General features: G+C 33.1%; 1 long non-coding RNA gene across 4 annotated transcripts; it reads right to left on the bottom strand.

Moving 5' to 3' along the window:
* Positions 1-13,180: 13,180 nt before the first annotated feature.
* On the bottom strand, positions 13,181-23,596 carry LOC127732167 (uncharacterized). Of its 4 annotated transcripts, none has more exons than XR_007996096.1 (4): positions 23,510-23,596; positions 17,202-17,341; positions 15,347-15,465; positions 13,181-13,496 (listed from the first exon to the last, which is right to left on the bottom strand). It is a non-coding gene; the product is annotated as an uncharacterized LOC127732167 (long non-coding RNA). The 4 variants fall into 4 exon arrangements; XR_007996095.1 differs by having other exon boundaries at positions 17,202-17,338; positions 23,510-23,590; XR_007996098.1 differs by lacking the exon at positions 23,510-23,596 and adding an exon at positions 23,338-23,490.
* Positions 23,597-24,058: the final 462 nt, after the last annotated feature.

Below are 24,058 nucleotides of genomic sequence, written 5' to 3'. Positions count from 1 at the left end.
ATTTTTACTACCGCTCGCTCATCATGGAAAAGAGCAGACCATGACCCAAAACGCACGAATGATGTTCACTAAAACTAAAACTAACTGCAACAAAGTCGAAAGTGGTCTATTGAAAATGACTGACTTCCAACAGTTCTACAGATATAAGAACAAAATGAACAACCTTAATTACTTACCATCGTCCAACTACTGAGATCTGTATAAACGTGTCCTGGACTCTCAATAAGATGGTCACCTAAAGATACAGACAAAAGGGTACATTGAAGCCGGTCATTCCAATAGTTAACACCATTACATGATTTGACTCGCATCCCTTCTCTTATACACATTCGTATACCCATATTGTCCATTGAAAGAATAGTGATGGAATCCATTCGTTTGTTTTCATGGAAAGTGCCACCGATAATGGAGAACGCTTCGCAATGGTGTATTGCAACACGAAACCAACATATTAAAAGACTAAAAGTTGATATATTGCACATTAAACATTTGGTTTCCATTACTGGTTGATTGCTTTATAGTTCACACTATCAAAATGTAAAGTCCTGACTATAAAATCAACAAAACGGTGCAATGTATAAACAAAGTAAACTAATATTGCATCAATACCGAACTCTATGGTAAATTAGGAAATGGGGACTCCATAAAACTGACTAAATGAAACGTTATGAACTAAGGGAACGAGTGCAAAACAACTGTCATATTCCTGACCGTATTGTAGTTCATCGATCTCGTCTTAAGTTTTTATTATGATAAAAAGAATACCAGAGGGACTACAGATTTTCGTCTTTTAATTCATTGCTAATGTGCTTAGATGCATGAGCTTTTAAATAAATAATGATTATAGTCGCAGGTATAATTTTTTTTTAATGTTATAATTCTTCAATGAACCACGTTATTAGTTATAAAACTTTCTTTCAGTAAACATTACACTAACTTGGCCGTTTTTTTTTTTCATGTTCATCTCTAATTATATATAGATTCCGTCATATATACAATTCGAAACAAAAGAAGCATGACTTAAACGTATCAATCTTCTACAGCCGACATAAAAGTGTAAAATGATTTCTATATCGAGTTGATAGAAATCAAAGGTAGCAGGCTTGTAATTTGATACCTCAAACGCGCGTTTCGTCTACATAAGACTCATCAGTCACGCTCAGATCAAAATAATTTGAAAGCCAAACAATAAAAAATTGAAAAGCATTGAGGACCCAAAATTCCAAAAAGTGGTGCCAAATACAGCTAAGGTAATATATGCCAGGGATAAGAAAATCCTTAGTTTTTCAAATAATTCATTTTTTTCCTAACAATAAGTGAGTGTCTTTATAGAATTGTATGACATGGGCTAGGCAGCAGTTGTTAATTGATGTTCAAATCTCATAAATCGATTAACTTGGGGAACCGAATGAACTTTAAACGGAGCGTAACTGTACTTAGAGTCGGCATACAAAATATGTGCTCGAACTTCAAATCCACCATTCTAATAGGTTGATTGCAGATTCTGCGTACGATAATTGGCGTCGACAGTTTAATGACCACAATGTCATTGGCGTCGACATAGTTAGCTCCTGTACAGAGGAATGGAAAAAAATGCTACCATTGTTGCGTATGTGAAATGAATTACGCATCTTGTTTAACTTTCGGTGGAAGTTTTTAAAACAAACAGTTATTGGCATTTCCGTCGAAACCAACTGTGTTCCGTTTGATGCATTATTTATGTGAAGCAAAATTTGTACAGGAGCTTCTTGTGAAAATAGGAACAGAAGCTAGTATTATCCTCATTAATAATGATGTTCAAAAATAGCATTTTAGAAATTTTACAAGCGCAATACCAAAACGATTGACCATGAAAAAGCTGTTTACATATAACGGTGAAAATGTTTCGATTGTTGTAACCATAATTCTTACATCTTATCATCGAATGAAACCTACCGAATAAGACTTTTTAAAGGGTTGGCACTTGAACAACACGATGAGTGCCACATATGGAACGCCTAAGATCAGATCAGGTTTTGGTCGTAGTTCGACATGTTTAGTGTCAAGTTTTGTTCGTTGTGTTGTCTTTTGGTCTTTTTTCCTTTTCGTCATGGCATTTTCTATTCGTTTTCGATTGATAACAATCCAATAGAAACTGTATTGAAATGCCAAGTTGCAAGAAACATTAAGCAAACACCAGGATCATAATAAACTTGTGATATATTCTAGATTTTACCATTTTTTTTTAAACATTTTTCTATTTTGAAATAGATCCTAACATTAATGCTGTAAATTTTGTAGAAAAGACATCTGTTAAAAACCTAACCATAACTGACACTTTGATAAATTGCATCAAAAACACTTGTTATTATGCATGTAAATACATTACGATAATCTATTTCATTAGTGTCAAGTAACACTTATTTTAGAGAATAACACAGTGACAATTACATGAATTAACAATCGTCTTGAAATTGACTGCTTATCAGGTTAGAGGTAGCACGGTAGTATTTGCCTGCCGGAATTTAGGTTGCTCTTTTGTGTACCCTACTTAAGTCAATGTATCTGAACATTATGATTGGACAAAAAATACAGTATCAACTGAACATACTTTCCCAATCTGAGGGATTAATCAGGTGTAGAAAAATAAAAAATAATTTTACATACAGGGTGAAAATGAATTTTTGAGATTTTTAAAAATTTTTGTATTTACTGCATGATAAAAGACATAAAAGCACTAGAGGGTAATGTTTTTAAAAATAGCAAATAAGGTAAACGGTCATGATACGTAATCAAAATACTTCTGATTAGTATAATGAAAGTACTTCAGTTAACTGTGTATGTAGACTTTTTGGCAGCGTTAGAAAGCGGTAAAAATCCTAAAAAGGCTATCATTATCCCTTATGGGCCAGGAAATACTAACGTGCCACCTAGATGTTTTAGCTTTCAAACTATTTTGATATTTAACTAATTTGGGTTTTGCCGTTACAATATTTTTTTTTTATACCATAATTGTTCAAATAACCACATATTTACCATGTAAAATTAAGCTTTACAGTTTTGTTTATTGCATATATTTTCTTATTACATACGTGCTTCTTGTCATATAGCATGTGTACAGGAACGATGACGTAAATGATGTACCAAGAGTACAGTGTCGAATATTGAAGTGTGAGAGGTTTTATCTCTGTTCAAGTGATTTGACTTTTTTCAAAATTTTCAACAAACCGTCATCTAAAGAATGGTGCAGATCAATTCGTTCAGACGTCAGTATTTGCCTCAAATGTGACATTTCCTAATTCAACTCATTAATCAGTTTGTACTTACATGAGGAACGCCAAGGGTTTCGAATAAGGACAACAATTTGCTTAGCAGTCCAGAGCACATTATATCTTCTATGGTTTTTAGTGGGGTCCGCGTTGCTTACTCTTTGTAAAGGTTTTTTTTGCCTTCTGTGTTTGTTTGTTTTTTTTTTGATTTGTGTTACTACGTATCAGTTTATTATCATCTTATGAGTTTGGACATCACTCCAGAATCGTTTGCATTTATTTAGCAATATTCTATTGATTAGTTACTTATCGTGTTTTACTAATTAATGTAGCATATAGAGCCACACGACTTGCGAAGAAACTTTTGAATAGTTTATACTTAAATGAGAGACGAAAGATGCCAGAGGGACATTCAATCTCATATGTTGAAAATACAACGCCATGGCTAAAAAAGAAAAAGACTACTAAACAAACATTAGTACACAACACCCAACATAGAAAACTAAAGAATGAACACAACCCCCACCAACAACTGGGGGTGATCTCAAGTTTTCAAAAAGGGTAAGCCGATCCTAATACATTTGTGGCACCAATTGTGTTGCTCATTTTATTACAAACTCGGTAATAAGTCTTATTTGGTACAATGTAGATCAAATTCGGGAAAAGCGTTACGACATTGTAGTTGTGTTATTAGAAACATATTCGTTATCATACGTGAAATGGATATTTCATAATGGTCAACCAACTCGTGATGGCGTCCGTAAAAGGAAGGAACGACTTGAACTTCACTACTTAAAACTCCTTGTTTAAAAGCTTCCTTGTGAGCAGCAACCCATTATCAAGGAAATCATGATAGGAAATACAAGCCCTGGAATATCGTATCAATTGGAAGATATATACTCCGTATATACTAACGCATGTATATATGGGTAGGTTAATATAAACCATTGCATAACATTCGAGTAGCCATTTGAATGACAATTACTTGCTATTTAGAGTTTCACTTATCACTGTTGGTCGATCGTGTGCCTAACATTCATTATCCCAAGAATTTGACTCATCAAACTGAGATCAAGAACCTCAAATAATCAAACAGCAATGTCAGACATTTAAATATAGGTCAAATTTCAGTTCGAATTATTTTCGGACGACATAGTTTATTTATTTTTGCCGATACAGAATAGATAAACCATGTTGTCCGAAAATACCTGTTTATTCAGTTGACCTCCATCATATTTAATGTAACGACGTCATACGAAGTCCAAGACAACAAGACAAGTATCAATATGTTGTGGGACCATAAGTGTTAATTGATATATACATTCTTAATCTTAATATATATTTAGTTTAGGCTTTATTTATTGAAAAGCAATTATATATAAGTAACGGTGAGGAAAATGTTCTATACTGTTACTGCTATGTGTTTTTTTGGTGATGTTGTACCCTTTTAGACTGGTTATATATATATTCCTATTTCGATGGGACAAAACTGCGTATTTATATATCCGATAAACCAAATGAACGCACCCATTTAGCAAGGGTATGCTGTGGGACGGGAGAGGTCTCGAGATTTGAATATTTCTATACCCAAGTGAATCATTTGATTTTGAATAAAAGGTGATAATGTACATTAATGCGAGAGCAACACGAATACACAGACATATCGAAACATTTATAGTCAACTTTCAGTCTTATTTTTTATAGAAAGATCCGTATACATAAAAATAATCAGTGAAAACCGCCTAATGATTTAATGATAGTTATACGGAGTTAACTCAATAATAATTACCGTCAAATATTATATATCCCAAGAGTCACATTTGATTTTATACTATTTACCGTCAAAGATATCCCAACATTCACTAGTCTCTGGTTGAAAAATATCACCTGCCCTATTTTAATTTTGATCGGTGAAAATTTAAGAAGTTGTAATATAAACCAGTAGGAGAAAAACACTCCACTGTATAATAAAACGGTAAAATAAATGATGATAATGGATGACGACCAGCGGCAAATAAAAAGAATATTCAGGACGATAACATGTAAATACAATACGAGTATTAACCCCGCTTTTTACTAGACTGGCACGCTGAGTTGGTGTTTTTACACTTAAGTTCCCAAGATATTAGTTCGCAGGAAGAAAAGTCACCCGACCCGGACACATTTCCGACTCTGAGCCGACCAGTCTGTGCTCCTACTCTATGATGTCACGTGTTAAGCGTTGAAATAGCGTCTTTGTTTGGCCCGGTCGGGATTCGAACAAACGGCATCCCGCTCTCGAGGGGAACACCTTCACATGAGACCAACCAGTAGAGCGGTAGTACATAATATACCAAAACCTCAAGTACAATAAACAGTACAGTTTCACAGACTTCTCGCAGTTACTAAAGCGAGCTAAAAGTATCTAACCTAAATTAAATGCGTGAAATGATATTGTAAGCTATACGTAAACATCGATGATCGACTTTAGTGTAGATTTCATGGATAAACGCTCTCGGCAAATTAACAACTCTTGCACAAATTATTTGAGTGGTCCAAATGTGGCCAGCTGTTGCAAGTCTAAATTTCTGTCCTAATTCAATATACCCTCATTTTCCAGTGGTATTTTAAAGTTTCACGTCCAACCTCACTGTCGACCTCCTATTGCACAACCTACCTATTGAGTATTGTATTTAAAGACTTTATGTGTTATAGTCATGAACATGCATGAAATATTTGCCACTGGACGTAAAGCAAACAACAATCAATCAACTTCATAAATTGTTCCATGTACTTAGCACTCAAAGACAAGATCTTGTAAATTGCTATAATGTACTATTTCCATTTAAATTCTTATGTTTTTTCTGTGTCTTTTTCCCCTTCAATTTATTACATAACTGACTGCTTATAAAAAAGTTTTAAAATATTTTTTTACTATGGTTCTTATCTACTGTTTTAATACGATTTATAACATAATGTTTTGTCAGGCAAGGATAAAACTAAGAAAGGTAAAAGTTTTTTTAGGTGTTTTGATTCAGTTGGACATAAAATAGGAATAACGGACGACTAAAAGAGTTTGTTTTCATATAATACATCGAACCTACGAATATATGTCACCTAAACACGTTTTGATCGGGTCAGTGAAACCTAGTTGATGCTATAGATGTCACATTTATGCTTTTTTATACGATTCTATTCATTGAAGTTTGCATGCATAGTTTTTATTTAAAAAAAAAAACCAAAGCAAGATCTAATAATTAATTGGACTGAACTGACAACACTAATTATTTTGCATTCGCATGTAACGTAGTGTAGGAAAATTACAGAATCAAAAAGGAATGAACATTTACCGGATGAATATTGTGTAGGACCTTATTCATATGTATGTGAAGTTAGCAGCCGGTTCGTTATTCGATATTCGATATTCAATATCCAACCGGCTGCTAGCAGTCGGTTGGATATTCAAAATTTAGTTGAAAATCATAAAAAAATTAAATACTTGATAACATTAAAAGCACGATTTTCATAGTTAAGAGGACTGATGACATACTTAGGAAATCGTGTAATGACCTGTTCAAGCTGTCGTAAATTCTCGTTGTTGAATATAAACCCTTTTCTAAGTTGCATATTTGTCTTTATGTAATATAGATTTTAATCAATAAAACAACTTCAAATATGTACTTTTATATATGATATTTCTTAACACAAAAGGAAAAACCCATAACTCTAGCAAAATTTAGAAATATAAATAGAAATATTTATGGAAAGCCCAAAAAAGAATAATATAGTGAAAACCTACCTGAGACCGCTTAAATGAAGGTGAGACCCCCCTGGTCTTTCAATGTCCATAAAATTAAACTTAATCATAGACTCTGTATATGTAAAAGTTGTATTAGAAGGATTTCACAGAATAATGTCATCTTCGATTTCTACGGAGGGCTTAGATTGTCACTTTTCAGATAAAAATTGTCAAAATTTTAGGACAAAGGGCACAGGGCAATGGTGAGAGCCCCCTGATCTCTCAAACTTTCTGATATTATGCAGACATTTAATTAATAGGTAGATACAAACGTGACTAAAAGGAATTTGGGTACACTTTTTGTCTTCTATGTTTACGGAGCGCCCAAAGTGCCAGTTGGATATTCAAAATATATAGTGAAAACCTACCTGAGACCGCTTAAATGAGGGTGAGACCCCCCTGGTCTTTCAATGTCCATAAAATTCAACTTAATCATAGACTCTGTATATGTAAAAGTTGTATTAGAAGGATTTCACAGAATAATGTCATCTTCGATATCTACGGAGGGCTTAGATTGTCACTTTTCAGCTAAAAATTGTCAAAATTTTAGGACAAAGGGCACAGGGCAATGGTGAGAGCCCCCTGATCTCTCAAACTTTCTGATATTATGCAGACATTTAATTAATAGGTAGATACAAACGTGACTAAAAGGAATTTGGGTACACTTTTTGTCTTCTATGTTTACGGAGCGCCCAAAGTGCCAGTTGGATATTCAAAATATATAGTGAAAACCTACCTGAGACCGCTTAAATGAGGGTGAGACCCCCCTGGTCTTTCAATGTCCATAAAATTCAACTTAATCATAGACTCTGTATATGTAAAAGTTGTATTAGAAGGATTTCCCAGAATAATGTCATCTTCGATATCTACGGAGGGCTTAGATTGTCACTTTTCAGCTAAAAATTGTCAAAATTTTAGGACAAAGGGCACAGGGCAATGGTGAGAGCCCCCTGATCTCTCAATCTTTCTGATATTATGCAGACATTTAATTAATAGGTAGATACAAACGTGACTTAAAGGAATTCGGGTACACTTTCTGTCTTCTATGTTTACGGAGCGCCCAAAGTGCCAGTTGGATATTCAAAATATATAGTGAAAACCTACCTGAGACCGCTTAAATGACAATTTTTAGCTGAAAAGTGACAATCAAAGCCCTCCGTAGATATCGAAGATGACATTTGTCTGAGAAATCCTTTTGATACAATCTTTATTTATACAGAGTCTGGGAATTCGTCGAATGTTATGCACATTGAAAAAACAGGGGGGTCTCACCGTCATTTAAGCGGTCTCAGGTAGGTTTTCGCTATATATTTTGAATATCAAACTGGCACTTTGGACCCTTTTAAACATAGAAGACAGGAAGTGTACCCAAATTCCTTTTAGTCACGTTTGTATCTACCTATAAATTAAATGTCTGCATAATATCAGAAAGATTGAGAGATCAGGGGGCTCTCACCATTGCCCTGTGCCCTTTGTCCTAAAATTTTGACAATTTTTAGCTGAAAAGTGACAATCTAAGCCCTCCGTAGATATCGAAGATGACATTATTCTGTAAAATCCTTCTAATACAACTTTAACATATACAGATTCTATGATTAAGTTGAATTTTATGGACATTGAAAGACCAGGGGGGTCTCACCCTCATTTAAGCGGTCTCAGGTAGGTTTTCAATATATATTTTGAATATCCAACTGGCACTTTGGGCGCTCCGTAAACATAGAAGACAGAAAGTGTACCCAAATTCCTTTTAGTCACGTTTGTATCTACCTATCAATTAAATGTCTGCATAATATCAGAAAGATTGAGAGATCGGGGGGCTCTCACCATTGCCCTGTGCCCTTTGTCCTGAAGGTTTGAGAATTTTTAGCTGAAAAGTGACAATCTAAGCCCTCCGTAGATATCGAAGATGACATTTTTCTGACAAATCCATTTGATACAATCTTTATTTATACAGAGTCTATGAATTCGTCGAATTTTATGGACATTGAAAGAACAGGGGGGTCTCACCGCGGGGGGGTCTCACCGTCATTTAAGCGGTCTAAGGTAGGTTTTCGCTATATATTTTGAATATCCAACTGGCAATTTTGGCCCTCCGTAAACATAGAAGACAAAAAGTGTACCCAAATTCCTTTTAGTCACATTTGTATGTACCTTATAACTAACTGTCTGCTTAATATTAGGCAGATTGAGAGATCAGGGGGCTCTCACCATTGCCCTGTGCCCTTTGTCCTGAAATTTTGACAATTTTTAGCTGAAAAGTGACATTCTAAGCCCTCTGTAAATATCGAAGATGACCTTATTCTGAAAAATCCTTTTGATACAATCTTTATTTATACAGAGTCTATGAATTCGTCGAATTTTATGGACAATGAAAGAACAAGGGGGTCTCACCGCGGGGGGGGGGGGGGGGGGGGGGGGGGAGGGGGGGGGGGTCTCACCGTCATTTAAGCGGTCTCAGGTAGGTTTTCAATATATATTTTGAATATCCAACTGGCACTTTGGGCGCTCCGTAAACATAGAAGACAGAAAGTGTACCCAAATTCCTTTTAGTCACGTTTGTATCTACCTATCAATTTAATGTCTGCATAATATCAGAAAGATTGAGAGATCAGGGGGCTCTCACCATTGCCCTGTGCCCTTTGTCCTGAAGGTTTGAGAATTTTTAGCTGAAAAGTGACAATCTAAGCCCTCCGTAGATATCGAAGATGACATTTTTCTGACAAATCCTTTTGATACAATCTTTATTTATACAGAGTCTATGAATTCGTCGAATTTTATGGACATTGAAAGAACAGGGGGGTCTCACCGCGGGGGGGGGGGGGGGGTCTCACCGCGGGGGGGGGGGGGGTCTCACCGTCATTTAAGCGGTCTAAGGTAGGTTTTCCCTATATATTTTGAATATCCAACTGGCAATTTTGGCCCTCCGTAAACATAGAAGACAAAAAGTGTACCCAAATTCCTTTTAGTCACATTTGTATGTACCTAATAACTAACTGTCTGCTTAATATTAGGCAGATTGAGAGATCAGGGGCTCTCACCATTGCCCTGTGCCCTTTGTCCTGAAATTTTGACAATTTTTAGCTGAAAAGTGACATTCTAAGCCCTCTGTAAATATATCGAAGATGACCTTATTCTGAAAAATCCTTTTGATACAATCTTTATTCATACAGAGTCTATGAATTCGTCGAATTTTGTGGACATTGAAAGAACAGGGGGGTCTCACCGTCATTTAAGCGGTCTCAGGTAGGTTTTCGCTATATATTTTGAATATCCAACTGGCACTTTGGGCCCTCCGTAAACATAGAAGACAGAACGTTTACCCAAATTCCTTTTAGTCACGTTTGTATCTACCTATTAACTAAATGTCTGCATAATATTAGAAAGATTAAGAGATCAGGGGGCTCTCACCATTGCCCTGTGCCCTTTGTCCTAAATTTTTGACAATTTTTAGCTGAAAAGTGACAATCTAAGCCCTCCGTAGATATCGAAGATGACATTATTCTGGGAAATCCTTCTAATACAACCTTTACATATACAGAGTCTCTGATTAAGTTGAATTTTATGGACATTGAAAGACCAGGGGGGTCTCACCCTCATTTAACCGGTCTCAGGTAGGTTTTCACTATATATTTCTTTTTTGGGCTTTCCATAAATATTTCTATTTATATTTCTAAATGTTTCTAGAGTTATAGGTTTTTCTTTTTGTTTTAAGAAATATCATATATAAAAGTACATATTTGAAGATGTTTTATTGATAAAAATTTATATTACATAAAGACAAATATGCAACTTAGAAAAGGGTTTATATTCGAGGACAACGAATGACAACGAATAATAGTCCCAGAATTTACGACAGCTTGAAGAGGTCATTAAACGATTTCCTACGTATCTTATCTGTCCTCTTAACTATGAAATCGTGCTTTTATTGTTATCAAGTATTTAATTTTTTTATGATGTTCAACTAAATTTTGAATATCCAACCGACTGCTAGCAGCCGGTTGGATATTGAATATCGAATATCGAATAACGAACCGGCTGCTAACTTCACATATATATGTCTCTGTTGTGACCAAGAAAACTTGTACAAGAAAACTTTGATAGTGACAACGGTCCAATTTGGGGTTTTAAGTTCGTAGATAATACAATAAGTATCTTTACAAGGATGAATGAAATGAATAAAATAATACCCCCAAGCGAATATGTCCTCTTTAACGTAACTAATCCATCATATGTCCCTTGATATCGAGAGTCTGTTCTGTTTGTGCATAATTTGTAAAGCAATGTAAACTGTCACTCTACCAATTAAAATGGAGTGTTTTATGGGTATAAGTGGAGGTGCACGGCAGCCTATAACAAGGAAAGAGATAAGACACTATTTCTTAATACATTATTGTCGGGATCAATACAAAACTAAAAGATTGAAGACTTCGTTGAGCAAAGACACAGGACTTCTTTATCAAGTCATTCGTGAAAATATTTAAAGTAGGAATATAAAACAAATAATTAATTGAAAAAGTTACAAAACTCGCATAAACCTTATAAATAAAAAAAAATAATAAAAAAAAAAAAATAAATGAATAAATAAATAAAAAAAAAAAAGATAAATAGATAAACCAATCAATCAATTAAATCAATCAATCAATCAATCAATCAATCAATCAATCAATCAATCAATCAATCAATCAAAAATAAATAAATAAATAAAAAAATAAATAATACATATATAAATTTAATTTCATTGTATTTGTAAACATCAATGACGAATATCTTCGTACAAACACAAACGAGTTGCATCTTATCTAAATTTAAATACAATTATAAGTACTTGACCATTAAGTATCCAGACCACTAAGTACACAGGCAAATTTTGTTCACGTGAATTTAATGTGAAATTAACGTGAATTTCACGTGAAAAAATTCACGTGAATTTCACGTTAATCGAGCTTATACGCGGAATTTCACGTTAAACTCACGTGAAATACTGATTCACGTGAAATTCACGTGGAATTTTTCAAGTGAAATTCACGTGAATTGAGCCTTCACGTGAAATTCACGTGAACTTTTCACGTGAAATTAACATGAATCGAGCTTCTTTTTTTTAATGAAATTAAAGTGAATTCAGCCTCAATCACACTAATTTCACAGGATTTGAGCTTATTTATGTAAGTCAATTCTAATCTAATACAAATTCTGTTTTGATATATATATAAACATGAAAAATATTCTTCTTGGTCTGGACCATGTGTTCATACTTTTTGTTTTACTTTCTTTGGTTTCCAAAATTTTTTGGTCTTAAACAAAGAAGGCAAGCAAATGCATCACAGGATATAAATTATATCTAGGGCACCTTAGTTCACTCCTAGAACTTTTTTGGTTGTGTTGAGTCTCAATCCTTTTTTGTAAATGATTTATGGACTGTGGTCATTTATAGAAGTTGATTGCACTGATGTATATTTCATTTGAGTTGATTTTTATTATGTTTGTATAAGTCATATTGTGTGGTCATCAGTTTTGACACAAACCAATCACATTATGGAAAAGACCGACTTGCAAAAGATGCCAATTCTCTTTAAGAAGGTTTTGAAGAAAAAAACTAGTTCACCTCGCCACATATTCATGTACCTGCATAAAGCCAGAAATCTTTTTAGTGGTTGTCAAAAATCTCGTCTTAATAAAAAAAAAATATTCAGAGAATTTGGTGTTGATGGCTATTCTTGATTCATATTGTAATTTTTTTTATAGCCTCTGGTCAATTAAATAGATCATGGCATATCTTTTAGACACCTGTCTTTTGTTGAGGACTGCATGTTAGCACCTTAATGCCTTTCAGGTGTTTTTGTTGTTATATTGCTGGCTGATTGATGTATACCTCATGTCTCATTGTACTAATAAACTAAAATAGAAAGTTCTGTGAAATATAGCTGATATACAAATGTACCATATTGAAAGGCTCTCTGTAATTTACAACCATTTACTTCTTATTTCATATATGCAAAAATAGTTTTTTTCTCATTTTAACACTGATCTTAAGGTTAAGGCAAAATGTTGACAAACAACAGGCATATACCATTAAAAGATCTCAAAGTTTGGCTGCACAATAAGCTAAAAATTCTTGTTATTTCATTTTTTTATATAAAATTCATTTTAAAACATGCATTTTCATTTTTTTACTGTAACTTGTATGTTGACACAATAATTTGAATTTGAATTGTATAATATTCTGAAAGTACTTGTGGTTGAAAAAATATACACAATTGTTAATTCCAGTTGGTTTACGTTTCTTGAAAACACCACTACTATGACTACATGTCTGTTAATAATGTTTAAGAGTCCTCTTCTGCATATAATTGCTATTTGTACCCAAGGATTCCTTCATACATTTGCACTTCTCCTCCTAAGATGTTGCTCCAATGATAAAATCCTGTAATGCATACTTAGCAATCAGACTCTTTGAATACTTCCTACAGTTCCTGTAATATAATAAAATCAGCATGTTTGTTTCTGTAGTCAAGCAAAAAAGATAACACCAATTTAATCTCCAATGATTTACCAAACTTATAATTAGGAGATAACTGTTTTGTATTTTAAGCTCAGACATGATCAATTGGTGATTTGATGGTGATTTACCCAGTAAAACCCAGTAATTCCCACTGGGCTGGGCAATACTCATAAAACCCAGGTTTTTGCCAACCCTGTTTCAGGACATTTTGTAGCTCGCTATGCTGTATCAGTTTTGCTCATTGTTGAAAGCTGTACATATGATCATTTATAGTTGTCAATATTCAGTCATTTGGACTCTGGTGGATAGTTGTCTCATTGGCAATCATACCATGTCAAATTTTATAATAAATTACTTATGAAAACAAACCATATTCATGTATGTGTACTACACATTACCTGTATATATAAGTATACTTAGTGCCTATAGAAACACAACTCATCATTTTCAAGCCCCCTTCTTACATGTCTTAGCCCCATTTAAATTACAATACTAACACAGTATGTTTATGGCTCTATGCATTCTGGAAACATCTGGTTACCTGATACTTTTCCAGTTAAGAAATTTGTGATTAGCTTCCATAGGGGTATAAATCAAAACTCCAAATGCTCTGAAAATTGATAATCTAACAGACTGTACATTTTTTAATTACCTCTGCAACGGAGGTGTGGCGGTTCATTATGGTTGAACTTTGTCATGTTAACAAGTTGTACCTCCAAAACTGTAGGAGGAGATAGCCAGACAAACAAAGTATCCTCATCCGGACGGACAGGGGTAAATTGATATTATTCCCCCTCGACTGTTGCTGGGCATAACTACATGTGCTGTAGCATGTGTAAGGGGACCAGAATTGTGTTTTTATTGGCACTCAGTATAAATTTATATAAAATAGATATCACAAGAGACGAGTAAACACGCTGAAATGTCTTGCATGTTTTACTATTCATGATATATTTTATGTTGATTGTTCTAAACATGCTAAAGATATAATTTTACTATAAGTATGATATATAAACTTAACATAACCAATGATCCATGAAAAAAATAATGTCAAGCAAATAATGCCAAGGTCAGAAAAATCAAGCCAGACAGACATGTGCACCTTACAATCATTGCCTACCCCAAATATAGCTGATCTGTTAATTGATTATAGCTTGTATAGTATACAACAAACACAGTGGCAAATCCAGAAATTTTCATAAGTGGGGGCCCACTGACTGCCTAAGAAGGGGCCCGCTCTGGTCAAGCTTCAGTGATTCCCTATATAATCAACCAAATTTTTCCCAGAACAGGGAAGGGGGGGGAGGCCCCCTGCCCCCCTAAATCCGCCTCTGCAAACAGACCAAAATATGAAACTTATTATTGACTAATGAACTATGAATATCAGGTCATGGTAAGATGAACCCTGCCCAGACAGACATGTACACCATACAATCAGTTGCAGACAAGACAAAAATGGCCTAATTCATGATAGCAGTTATTGTTTAATCTTGGTCAAGCTATTTTGATAATTTTCCTCAAACTACAAGCATAACATATATACACATGGGAATATTAATATGAAATAAGAATTGAAATCTAAGGAAATCCAGAATATTAAATTCTATTCTCATAAATTTACATGGACTGAAAAGGGGTAAACAAATCTAACTACATGCCTATTCCATACATGTATATATAGCAGATTAACTTTTCCCTTGATCTGTTGATTGATAGTGTTTTTTTATTTTGTCAGTTTGCGTGGACTCCTTTTTAAATTTGCACAGGATTCGGCATTTTTGTTATACAATTTTGACAGAAAATACTGTAACAAATACATACCAGTTACATGTACTGTATCTATAGGGTCTCCACTACATGTATATCTAATCAAGTCATTCATTTCATCGAAACATATAACATGTATAACTTCACTTCCACTTACATCTGGGGAGCTAATTCTGAAAATTTAAATTCCAGTGATTATTATAAATATAAGACCTGAACCTGATCATGCTGATGAACTGTTTTCCAAATAAAAAAATGGCAATACCACTGAAAATTCATTTAGATATATGTCAAATTCACACAGGCAATTGTTTTAAATAAATGTTGATAGTGTCCACATGAGGACACAGATGATGCCCCTGCTTGCATATCATATAGTTATAAAGGGACATAACTGAAGAACGGTAAAAGTGATGCTACCCAAATTTGAACTTGATCTGAGTTTTGTGGTAATAAGCATTGTATGTAAGTCTCATAACATTCGGTTGAGGCTAACTTAAGTAGAAAACAGAAACTAAAAATTCAGCAATTTTTCTATTTGTAAACACGCATAACTATAGAACGGTTGTGTATAAGTTTCATAACATTTGGTTGAGGCAAACTTAAGTTAGAGAACGGAAACTAAAACTTTTGCAATTTTTCCATTTCTAAAGGGCATAACTCTAGAACGGTTAAAGTGACGCCACCAAAATTCAAACTTGATCTGTGTTTTGTGGTAATAAGAATTGTGTATAATTTTCATAACATTTGGTTGAGGCAAACTTAAGTTAGAGAACGGAAACTAAAAATTTTGCAATTTTTCCATTTATAAAGGGGCATAACTCTAGAACGGTTAAAGTGACGCCACCAAAATTAGTTCAAACTTGATCTGTGTTTTCTGGTAATAAGCATTGTGTATTAGTTTCAAAACATTTGGTTGAGGCAAACTCAAGTTAGAGAACGGAAACCAATTTTGGGACGTACGTACAGACGGACAAGGGTAAAACTTAATGCCCCCACCGCTACGGCAGGGGCATAAAAATATTCACCAAGAGAGAAAACAATTAATTTTTCTTTTAACCAATAAGTGAACATCACTAGCAAAATGACTAGTACTAAATTTCTAGATTGAACTGTTGCGCATTTTGTCAGGATCTTTAACAGCTGAGTAAACAGTATTGTTCTGTTCATTGTTGAAGGTCTTAAAGTGGCCTAAAACTGCTTACATCCCCTTCATTTTGACCGTGGCTGATCATGATAGTTTTCTTATTGGCAATCCTACCACATCTCCTTATTTTCAAATTACTAAAAATTATCAATCTGCAACAATTAAATTCTATTTATATACACAGCTACTTTTGCATAGGTACTATTTCTGTACCAAACATATGTAGTACTGGAAATCTACTTTTAATATTCAGTACTATTTTGTTACTTTAAAATTAGTGCAATATTTAGGAAACTTTATTTTACAGTAGCAGTGTACATGTACATTGTATATATATTGATTAAAGGTAATCTGATCATCACTATGAAGCAATGTTCAAAACACTCTGCCATTATCAGAAATCAAATTTATTTAAAGTCCAATGACAAAGTATATGTGCAAAACACTCAAAACTTGTTTTAAGTACCACAATCTGACAGAATTCATACATATACACAATCAGTGAGGCATAAAATGAAGGTCAAAAAGATATACTTTTTGTTGGATGCTGCATCATCATTATTAGTTAAATGAATGCAAGACATTGAGTACATGTAGTTACTAGTACATAATATTTGAACTTAAAATAAAGGATAATCTGATTTTTATCAGTCTCTGATCAGAAATAAAGCCACACAACAGCGAAATATATGTATCAGAGATGCACATACAATCATTGAATATATGTTTAAGATTAATACTTAGCATTGGCTGTCAACGTACATTTTTTGGTACATGTAAAAATGGACTGTCTGATAGGCAAACTCCACATAGAGATTGGACACTACATGTAGGTTACTTCATTAATTCCAGTATCAGTCATTATCAATAGTCAACTCCTCTGCCCATACCTTGTAATACTGCTGAAAGGGAGAAACAGTACATTTGTGGACGCAATACTATTCAAAGAGTTTTGCAAACAATTAGCTTATAATATACATGTATTTCTTGCTATATGTATTTATATTAAACTTAGAATTGTACTATCAAATATCAACTAGAGGCTCTCAAGAGCCTGTGTCACTCACCTGTATCAACTGTTGTTTTGAAAATCATAATTAATAGTATTAGATACCCTTTTAATGATTTTATTAAATTTGGTCCAGTAGTTTAAACTAAAAGTAGGTCATCCCATTGTAGTCTTACAACAGTAACTGAAGACCCCTTGTCATTATTAAATTAGTTTTCAAGTTGTAACCATTTGAAATTGATTGTTTACAATTTCCCCTTAGACTGTATGGGATTTGCTCATTGTTGAAGGATGAACTGTGACCTGTAGTTTATGTTAACTTCTACATGTATGTCATTTAATCTTGGGTGAAGGGAAATTATACCATATCTTCTTTTATCTATATATTAGTTCAGGTGTATGAACATATACAAATGATGTACAATGTATATTATTCAAGACTTAATTGTTTGGAAACCAGAAAATCCTTCTTTTTTTTTGGCCCCAAATTATTAAATGGTTTACATGGTTTAGTCTGTTACCCCAAAAATTAATCCAAACCTTCTTTTGAGGTATGGAACCTACAAATGACCTATTAAGTAGTACAATTTTATAGTTATCCTACACTTATACACAATTTATTGCCATGAAACATGAACAATGCTTGTTTTGGACCATAATTCCTACATTTGTCCTAAACTGTAAAACAGTTTCTGCTATAAAAAAAAATCATCTGAACTGAAACAAAATTTGAACTTGATATGCAACTTGTCATGGTAAAACTACATGTATACAATAATCATGAAAATTATCAGATCAATATCTTCAAGCATATATAACAATAAAATGCTCTGCTGGGAGCAGCTTGATACGACCGCAGAGGTCGAACCCTGAACAGTTGGAGCAAGTATGGACACAACATTCAAGCTTGATACAGCTTTGGTTTTTGATTAAATATTTGACACAGCATAGGTTTCTGACACAGAATGAATGTGGTCAAAGAACTTAAATTTTTTTAATTTACCTATTATGGTCCAATATCTAAAATCTAAATACATACACGGTTAGATTCAGCATATCAAAGAACCCCAAGAATTCAATTTTTGTTAAAATCAAACTAAGTTTCATTTTGGACCCTTTGGACCCTAATGTAGACTAATTTGAACAAGAGGCTGTCAGAGAGACAGCAAACCGGATTTTCCTGCAGAGGTCGAACCCTGAACAGTTGAGCAAGTATGGACACTACATTTAAACTTAAAACAGCTCTGAATTTGGATTGTGATTGAATATTTGACACACAATAGGTTTGTGACACAAAATGAATGTAGTCAAAGAACTGATATATTTGAAATTGGACATTTAAATACCTATTATGGTCCAATATCCAAAATCTAAGTACATATTAGAATCAGCATATCAAAGAACCCCAAGAATTCAATTTTTGATGAAATCAGACAAAAGTTTAATCGTGGACCCTTTGGACCCTGATTTGGACCAACTTGAAAACTGGGCCTAAAAATCTAATATCTAAATAGAGTTTAAATTCAGCATTTGAAAGAACCCTATATATATATTTAATTTATGTTGAAATGAAACACAGGTTAATTTTATCCATAATATTTTCTGTGCAAATGGAAATAACTCAAACTGGATAAATAGTTCTCTAAAATAAGATATGATGCATTTTTTCAAATTATAATCAATAATATAATAACAACAACCAGTGATGACTAATTAATATAAGTTCTCTAAAATTAGATATGATTTAACACTCAAACATTGTTAGAATCAGCATATCAAAGAACCAAAGAATTCAATTTTTGATGAAATTAAACAAAAGTTTAATTTAGGACCCTTTGGACCTCAATGTGGTATTATCTTATTAATAATGAAAAGCTCGACCGTTTACAAGTTCTTAAACAGGAGGGGAGTGGGGGTGACCCAAAGGGACTCGCCTTATACCCCCATGGATTTCATTTGATTTGTTTTATTGTCCCATACAAGAATATATATGGTTTCGGGGTGGAGATCTTGACCCTTTACAAGTTTTCAAAAAGAAGGGGGTGGGGGTGACCCCAGGGGACTCGCCTAAAATTTTGAGGCAATTACCCCCAAAATCAATCCTAGCATTCCCTTTGTGATATGGAACCTTGTGGTACAATGTCAGAGAGATCCATACACTAACACACAAGTTATTGTCTGGAAGTTACAAAAATGCTTATTTTTGGCCCCTAATTCCTTAACTGTTGGTACCATAACCCCCAAAATCAATCCCAACCTTCCTTTTGTGGTATCAAACCTTATGGTAAAATTTCATAGAGATCCATTCACTTGAACTAAAGTTATTGTGCGAAAACCAATGTGTCTTCGGACGAAGACGACGACGCCAACTTCATACCAATATACGACCGCAAAATTTTTTAATTTTTTGCGGTTGTATAAAAATGAAAGTGAAAAACTGATTGTTTGCGTGAATGTAGCTCTGCAAAATTAAAACAACTTAAGTTATTTTTTCTGAACAGAATATATATTGAACTTGATCTGTGAACTTGTCATAATGTATACATATCTAAATATTATTGTTTATAATAATATTGTTTGTTTGCTATATGCCCTCCTGGGGCCCTAATTTGGTGAATAAAAATATTCTATTCTATTCTATATATAAGGGCGAGGGTTTGGATTCCCCTAACATGTTTAACCCCGCCACATTCTGTATATATGTGCCGGTCCCAAGTCAGGAGCCTGTAATATTAATTCAGTGGTTGTCCTTTGTTGCTTTGTTACATATATATTTGTTTTTAGCGTTCATTTTTTATACATCAATTATGCCATTAGTTTTCTTGTTTGAATGTTTTACATTTGTGATTTTGGTGCCTTTTATAGCTGGGTTTGTGGTATGGGCTTTGCTCATTGTTGAAGGCCATACGCAACTTTTATCAGCACCCGCTTTGCGCATGCGTCAAATTTGACCACAATCGATATCGATAAATTTACTATAGATTGTTAAAGGAAATCTTAAATTTTGATTAGCTGTCTGTAAATATCATTAAATTACTTTTTCATTGGCATCAATTTTGAAAGTTCAATTTATAAGCTTTCTACAGATCTAATTTGTATTTTGATAAGGATTGCAGAAGTTAGGGCCTTTTTCAATTAAAGAACACCGGGTGCACGACCTATTACATTGTACTTCATACAATACGAAACCAAAAATGTGTGCACATGGGTTTTCTTTAATGAATTGACATAAAATCTTTATTAGAAACAGCTTCATTCGCATGTATATTTATTCTCTGGTTTTAAATCTATCCAACGATATAAATTTCATATTTTACAATTTTTTTTGAATAAGGGCCTTTTTTATTCAAAAATCGAGATGCGATCATTTTTTGAAGTTGACCAGAAATAATCTAAGTCAAACCAGGTAAATATAATATTCATGGATAAATAATTAACACATGACAATGTGATAACTTCTGTTATTCTCAGTAGACATGAGTTGTTTGTGTTTTTTTTTCTTTGACGGTTTAACAATGTTTAATAGCCTCTTTCTTTTCAAGTTTACTTTATAAATTGTAAATTTCAATGCACAAAAGTTTCAAATGAGAAAAAAAAAAATATTCTCCAAGATAAACCAATTGCCAAAGTCTTAAAAGAATAAGACAAGGGCAGCATATGTGCCAGTGTGGACTATATACGAAAATATTTGTATATAGTAATGCTAATTTAAAGATTACAAAACGGCAATCGCTTAAAATTGAAATAAATTGAACTAAAATATTTTAACAGTTTAAGAAACAAAATTTTAGATACATACATGTACATGTGAATTTACTAGTCTATTGCTTGTTTGATGCACATTCTCCTTTTATACACTTAACTTTTAGAAAAATAAATCGCATTGAACAAAATAAATATTATTTTTAATTTGTCTCCGTCCTTTCAAAAGATTCTATCATGAAAAAAATTTTAATTTTGCAATTGAACATTTATGTAAAATATTTATTAAAAAGGAAACTTATTTTAATTATTTTTCTGTTAATGTAAAGTTTACGGAGAGCTGTCTCATTGGCACTCATACCACATCTTCTTACATTTACAAAATTTATAAAAAAAAAAAATGTATATTGTACATGTATTTGCAGAATTTGAAATTTTTAATTTATCAAATGAATAAGATAATTGGAATCGTTAAAATTCAGAATTATACTTGAAAACAGATGCCTGCGACCCCTGTTGTTTCGATTAGCATGTTTTCTAAAGATATCCGTGTGAAGTTCACAAATTTCAACATGTATTTGGTCACCTGGTGTGAATTTCAGATAAAATTGTCAAGTTCAAATCTGTGGTTAAACTTTCCTTTACATATCAGTTATATTATTATCTGGGCAGGGTACTCCCCCCCCCCCTTTTTTTTTTATATTATACTCTGAACATTATTGTATACACTTTTTCTGTGGGACTTTCTTTAAGTAAAACAAGATAAAAATCTACGTTGTCTCATATTCGGGTTTACGTCGAAAGAAAGGTTTAAGATATATCAAAATCGAACAACATCGTGTGAACATTTCTATTGATGACTATAGTGAATCATTTTTCGATTATGTATTTTGTTATTACATGAATTACATCTATCCATATTTTGATTGTCAACTCATTGCATACTTCTCTAAAAATGATGTTACTGAAATCAAGAATATTATATCTAATATAATATAACCTCACAATTACAACCCTCTTGCTTTTGAAATTGTTAAAGAACAATTTTAATTTTATGTAAGTGCTTTTATAAACTATAACAAGCCAACGATTTAATGATAGATATATATACATGTATATATGTTTGGTTATCATAATCTCGTATTTGTCCTTTTTCGACTTTTTATTTTGTATGTTTGATATTCGGTAAAATCGAATTTTATCTTTTGGAAATAAAGTCAGTTTATACAACTCGTATTCATGCGGAACCTAGCATGCTACAATGTCATATGGTTTTAATATTGTTTACTTAGTGTTGTCAAATTATTATCGAGTGTCAACATTGTCTTTACAAACTCAGCATGTTGTCTTGATAAGATATCACACACAGAAAAGACTGATCAGACGGATAAGAAATTAAAATCATGCGCGATAACTTGTACTGGCTTACACTGAGGATAATAGTTGGCCATGCTGTACAGTGACCTGTAGCATTCTCATTGGCAATCATTCCACATCTTCTTTTTTATACTGTATCGTTTTGTTGTCATTATTGATTCATACCATTTGTAGTTTTCTGTAATCTAAATATGCTGGAATAAAAAAAAATGACACAATTAAATCTAATGTCAAAGTGAGGTACAGCCACGTGACCAGTATTAGAGTGTACATTTTGTACAACAGATTAGGTACATTGTATTTGATCTGGCTTTCAGTTACTGCTAGTGCTAGCAAGTCCGGAAACTTGTCAGTGATTGTCTTGTGTCATGTATGTGATAACTGCAAGTCAGCCAAGTGTTTGCATTATCTATATAACTTTTGAGTTAATCATAGATAAGATAGTAATACGTATGATTTGAATCATACACAAATAAAAAAAGAAGTGACAAATTTATACTGTATAAGACTCAGTCAGAATTTGACATATCCATCTCCACTATTCATAAATATTTTTTAATCTGCCATTATCTGGGAAGTTGCGACACTTAAAGAATTCGATATGATAAACTAAATCATGAATGCGTCTTAAAAGATTTAAGTATCCATATGAACATTGAAAAATTATAAGCAGGTAATGAACTAATAAGTTGGTAGTTTAACTTTAGTTTGTTCAAATTGTTAAAAAAAATCGATAGCTTAAGACCCCTTGACTTCGTGAATAACAGAATGCAAGCTACGTTACTGTATACAAATAATAAAATAACTTACAATTCAACTGGAATTTGAAATTAGATGCGTTAGGTCCTATGGGGCGAACGTGTATAAAAATTATTTGGGAGCGAACGAAAACGATACCAAAATCGAAGATGAAAACCATTCTCATTCAGTCATTGCAGATTTCTGTTTATTCCTGCACTATTAAATCATTTGTTTGAGTTACCTGTAGTACATCCTCGAGTATTCATTGACTCATAGCTCCTTGGTATTGTTTGTCTTGTTAAATTAACTGAAACAAGTACTGTTGTTGTTCAGTTTCTTGTATATTCCTCCATTAATTGTGGAGCACTACCCATAGGGTATAATTGTAGTAACTATATACACCTTAGAACATAAGGAAGCATTTAATAATGTACAGATGACTGAATTTAGGCAATAATAATTACTAAAAATTAATATTATAACTAATTCATAGGATTGTCATCATAAAATTTTACAAATAATATTCATAATGTGCTGAAGTGTAAGAATAAGTTAAGTAAGAACTGGATATATTTACAAATAAGAATTTAGAATTTAAGTGGTCTTAAATTAAACTTTCTTATAATTGTTAGTTAAAGGTGCTATACGTACATCAGAATTTATAATGAGAAGGTTATTTTATAGGACTTATGTAAAAGGGTTGGGGTTTAGAACAATTCATCATATATACATAAGTTTACCTTCACAGTTTAAAGTTACCTTATTTCGGATCTTATCATTATTCTTTAAA

This window comes from Mytilus californianus, unplaced genomic scaffold, assembly GCF_021869535.1.
Source record: "Mytilus californianus isolate M0D057914Y unplaced genomic scaffold, xbMytCali1.0.p SCAF_22, whole genome shotgun sequence".
Taxonomy (NCBI): Eukaryota; Metazoa; Mollusca; class Bivalvia; order Mytilida; family Mytilidae; genus Mytilus; species Mytilus californianus.
This window is presented reverse-complemented; position numbering and strand designations above follow the sequence as displayed.